A 6000-nucleotide genomic window follows, 5' to 3' on the forward strand; every position below is an offset into this window, starting at 1 on the left:
TATCATATATAAAAATTAACTCAAAATGGGTTAAAGCCAGAAATGTAAGACCCAAAACTATAAAACTACTGAAAGAAAACAAAGGATATGCTTTAATACATTGTTCTGGGCAAAGATTTTATGAGTAAGACTCCAAAAGCACGAGAAATGAAAGCAAAAATAGACCAATGTGATTATACCAAACTAAAAAGCTTTTGCATAGCAAAGGAAACAACAATGAGGAGACAAGGTGTAGAATGGGAGATAATATTTGCAATATCTACCCAACAAAGGATTAGTATCCAAGAATATACAAAGAACTTAAACATCTCAATGACAACAGAACAAATAATACAATTTTAAAATGAGGAAAGGATCTGAATAGACATTTCTCAAAAGAAGACATAAAAATGGCCAAGTATATGAAAAAATATTCAACATCAGTAATCATCAGGGAAATGCAAATCAGAACTAAAGTGAGATATCATCTCACCCTAGTTAGAATTGTTATTATCAAAAAGATTAAAAATAAGATAAGTGTGGTGGCTTATGCCTGGAGTCTCAGCCACTTGGGAGGCTGAGGCAGGAGAATTACATGAGTTCAGGAATTCGAGACCAGCCTGGGCAACACAGTGAAACCCCAGCTCAAAAAAAGATTAAAAAAATAACAAATGCTGCTGAGGATATAGAGAAAAGGCAATTCTTACACACTGTTGATTGGAATGTAAATTAGAACAGCCATTATGGAAAACAGTATGGAGGTTCCTCAAAAAACTAAGAACTGTCAAATGATCCAGCAACCCCACTGTTGGATATTTATCTAAAGGAAAAGAAACCGGCACTCCCATGTTTATTGCAGTACTATTCACAATAGCCACAATATGGAATCAATCTAAGTGACTATCAACAAATGAATGGAGAAAGAAAATGTGATGTGATATATATATATATATATATATATATACACACACAATGGAATATTATTTGGCCGTTAAAAAGAATGAACTCATGTCATTTGCAGCAACGTGGATGGAACCAGAGGTTATTGTGTTAAGTAAGCCAGGCATAGAAAGACAATTATAGCATGATCTCACTTATATGTGGGAGCTAAGAAGGGTTGAGCTCATAGAAGTAGAGAGCAGATCATAGTTATTAGAGGCTGGGAAGTGTAGTGGGGAGGGAAAATTGGGAGGGGGGTCTAGTGAGAGGTTGGTTAATGGATACAACATTACAGCTAGATAGGAGGAATAAGTTCTAGTGTTCTATAGCACTGTAGGGTGACTATAGTTTATAATGTATATTTTCAAATAGAGAAGAGGATTTTGAATGTTCCCAACACACAGAAATGATAAATGTTTCAGGTGAAGAATACGCTAATTTTCATAATTTGATAATTATACATTATATATGTATATGTATATCAAATCACTCTGTACCCCATAATATATATATATACCCCATAAATATATATAATTATTGGCTGACAATTAAAAATAAATATTTATCACTGGATTTAGGACCCACTGAGGTCATCCAAGATGATCTCATCTCAAGATCCTTTAGTTAATCACATCTACAAAGGGCCTTTTTCCAAATAAGGCCACGTTCACAGGTTCTGAGGGTTAGAACTTAGACATATCTTTTGGAAGCTACAATTTAATTCACTACACATCCATTAAAATAATCTGAGTCAATTTTCTTTTCTTTTGTGTTGCAAGGAGCAAAGAGAGACCCCTACCCTGACATAGAGCCCACCTTCCCTTAGTCCCAGCTGTACATGAGCAGAAAAGCCATTGATAGCTTTTCTCCACATATGGTTGTCTTATTTGTGTACTGCTTAATCCCTTGGCTAAGGGGTAATTAGAAAGGGATACTAAAATCCAGCTTTCTCTCTGCAGGTCAAACCATATGTCTAGTCAGCACTGCATCCACTGGAAAAAAATTAGCAATTTTTTTCTTCCCACAAAGATGCTGCTCACTTCCCATGCAGTGTGCCCACTCAAAGGGGGTTCCTTTTTCTGATTTGCATAAAGACAATGTATAGGCTAGGAGAGACTCTCACCATCGACATTCATGACCTCAACTGTGTTTGCCAGTGCCCAATTAGAGGTGATGGTATAAAGTACCCGCTAAAATTGTTAGGACCATGCAAAATTTGCCAGATACTAAAAGAGATGGAGAAGGGACTGATAAAAAGCAGCAGTGACACAAGGAAGGAAACAAGGGGAAAAGCAGGTAGTGAGTTAAAAGGAGTTTCTAGAAGCAGAGGGAGGGAGGGAGTGGATGTAGAAGTCCACCAGACTTGGACAGCCTTATGTGAGCACACCCCCATGCTCACCACCGCCACCACAAGCAGCAAGGCCTTGTCCCTTTTGTGACAGGAAGGAGCAATATAACCTAGGCTGAGACCTGTTCCCCAAACCCACCTAGCTCTGCCCCCTCCTCTGTAAGACATTGAAGGAACTATCAGAGCCCCCATAGTAAAGACCTGCTTGAATTTTCAATGGGATCTAATGTGCCTTTGCTGTACTGTGTGATATCTGAGCCACATGGAGAAGGGCAGCTGGATCCTCACTGGAACCAGCTATGTCTCCAGCAACAGACACCCACAGGTAATGACCCACTTGGAGGAAGACCCAATCCCCCAAGACGACCTGCCAGAGACAGGCCAGACATCCATCTTGTAGAAGAAGAGGATGAGGAAAAGCTAGCCATGCCCTCCACTGACACTGAAATCCCTTAGCTATGTACAACCACAAAAGCCCTTCTATATCCACAATTTTGTTGAATTCTTACAACAATATCCCATGACAAGCCCATTTTACAAACCTGGAAACTGAGTTTCACAGAGGTGAAGGTCTTGCTCTGATACAGGGCTCTGTACTCATGGTTGCTTTTTGCCATTGAGTGGTGGATTTTAGTTTTGCTTTTTCCATGTGAGACATACTGGGAATCTGAAGGCTGGGTTGTCATCTAGACTTCCTCGTGCTAGAATCTCAGGCGTGCCACTTAACCCCAAAGTGGTGTTTTTTCTGTAAATAAAAAAGAATAATAATTATCTTCCCCATGATGTCACTGTGGAACAGTCCGTAAAAATTATTAAAAAGCAATTGCCAACAATTGAAGTCAAACACATAATAGGAGAGTAAATTGCTGTGTTCTACTAGCTTCTGCGGGAATTTAGATATAATTTTTTTAAAAAGACCAATCCCTGGATATCTATGCAAGTTAGAGGGAGTCATTAGTAGGATGGAAAGAAAAGTTGTTTTATTTTCTTGGTAGTTTTATTAATAAGAAAAAGAGTAGATGTGTATTGTTTCTCAAAAAAATGAGATTTTCAGGAGCATATGGCAAATTAATCATTAAGACTCTCTTATGGCTCAGACCCACTTAATATGTTCTCTGTGGTGTGTGTACAACAAACCTGCAAAATTACATTACAGTGACTATTAAATGATTCATCAGGGTCACTTCCCCAGTAGATTTAGAATCTGGTGCTTATTCGTGCTTCTCCCTCAGTAAGCTTTATTATCTCAATTGTGTTTGCCAGTGGCTAATTAGAGGTGATGGTACAAGCTAATTGCTAAAATTTTTCAGAACCATCAAAGTATTTATTTTGAGAGCAGGGGAAAATTACAGTTCCATCTTTGGCAGCAGAAGGGATGCATTGTGATTTTAACAAATGGTGTGTCTGCTGGTCCTTAAGAGTTCAGTAGCAGTTTAATATGCAGTGATTGGCTGACAGTGTGAACCTGGAGCTGAGATGCTATTATTGCTCCCAGTACCCAGGAGTACTCTGGCTACAGCTGGGCTCATGCTCCATGGCTTGAAATTCCCACAGCCTGGGTTTGGTCTGTAAAGACTCCCCCGCTCCCCCACCCCTTTTGTAGCTCTTAACCATAGCAAGATTGGGAAAACCGTGGGGGTGACAAATTGAATCAGGCTCACAAGGGATGTCAGGGGAGGCCAGAGCAGATAAGCTCCAGGTGATAAGAAAAAGTGCAGTCTGATAGGGAAACGGCAGACTTCAAAGAGCAGAGGAAAATTGTTTGCCAGTAGGGCACAAAGACACGGATCCAGGAGAAGCAATGCTTAGTAACTCAGGCTGGCAGCCCTGAGAAGTCTGACAACCAATAGCCAAGTCATGAACCCTAGAATGAGGTCAGGAAGGAGACTGGCCTCTAGGGAGAAAGGTGAAAGTCAGAGAAAGAGAAGAATCAAGGCTGGGTCTCACACACAAAGCCTAGAGGCAAGAAGCATAAGGCTGAGTCCCAGAGAACAGTGGTTGGATAACACTTTTGATCCTGGGAGTGATGTTGGTTCTCTCAGAAATCAATTATTGGCCCCAGCTTATCAGACAGCTACAACACTTTCACCTTCATGATACTTTGAGATCAAGCAGCACCCAACTCACCTAGTATTCATTTCCACTTCTCGTGCGCCTTCCCATCGTGTGTGTGTTGGGGGGCAGGGCGGGGGGCAGAGGGCGGGTGTTCGTGGGAGCTGGAGAGGGGAATTACAATTTCTTGGCTCACTTGTGGCTAGAGTTTGCCATGCAAATTAAATGCACTCATGCCAGATCTGAATGTGGGAAGTGGAGACCATTTCCCTGTTTTTTACCATTTCTCCAGGTAAGAAAAGTCATGAGGATATAGGGCTGTGGCAGCCATAAGAATGCACCTCTCACTTCTGCACTGCAAGGACTGGGGCTGACAACAGTCCTGCTACTGCAGTCTGAAATCCATGCTTACATTTACCCCACCACGGCCATGCTTCTCACAGACTGATTCCAGCCAGTGACTATACATGGCAGAGAGACATGAGCTCCTTGGATGGGTGACTTTGGCTCAAGGATTCTCCATATGCTTTGCTGAACATTTCTAAGGTCTTCTGTCTTGCAGATTGGATTCTCTGGCATCAGTAGAAAGAATCTAATAGAACACTGTCTTTTGCTGTCTGGTACTTGCCACTGTGAACCTCTTGAGGGAAGGCGTAGTGGCCTCCTCATTTTGTGCCTTACAAACTCTGTGAAAAAGACAAAAAGGTAAAGACTCTAACATCTATTTTATTCATGTATTGTTTGTTTTTGAATTAGTAGTGATGACAGCCATTATTAGCTGAATACCTAATCCATATGCCAAACATTTTACATTATGCCCTACTAAATGTATTAGCTCATTTTATTCAATTCTCACAACAAAGCAATTCTTATTATTAGCCCCATTTTGCAAATGAGGACATTGAAGCTTAAAGAGATCATGCCATTTTTCCCAAAGTCACATGGCTAGTAAAGGACAGGCTCTCTTGCCTGATTTTTGTATAAACATCACATACCAGGTGCCAAGCTAGGATCTACCTAGAATTTATTTCACATATTTCTTACTATAAAGGTAACACCAGCACCAGAAGTACAGCAGGATCAGGCTTGGCTTAGATGGATCTGATTAAGAAAGCTTCATTGCTGGGTTCCTTTTCAATGTTGTCGTATCTATAATAATAGAAATTGCCAGATAAAATACAGGACACCCAATTAAATTTGAATTTCAGATAAATAATGAATAATCTGTTAGTATAAGTACACCTTCAGCAGCATTTGGGACATACTGATTTACTTGGGTGTCTTGTATTTTCATTTGCTAAATTTAGCAACCCTAAAAATAATTAAGAAGCTGCTCCCAGAGATCAGGGGGCATGTTGTTCAAAGCCATAATGCAAAAAGCCGAGCACTCTTAGAAGAAAGATAATAATAACAATAACAACAACTACTAATTTATTGAGTACCCTTTTATGGGCTAGGCACTGTTCTAAGGTCTTTTATGTAATAACTCGCCCTAACCTTACAACAAGCCAGTGGAATAGGCATTCCTGTTCTTCCTATCTTGCCGACAACTGAGAGAGAAACTTGCCCAAGGACAGCCAGCCAGCCAGCAAGCAGCAGGGCTGAGATTCAAACCACGACTGTCATTTTTAGATACTACGTGTTTAACCACCAACCTCATAAAGAGTAAGGCTCAATTTGCC

Source organism: Pongo abelii, chromosome 13 (assembly GCF_028885655.2).
Source record: "Pongo abelii isolate AG06213 chromosome 13, NHGRI_mPonAbe1-v2.0_pri, whole genome shotgun sequence".
NCBI lineage: Eukaryota > Metazoa > Chordata > Mammalia > Primates > Hominidae > Pongo > Pongo abelii.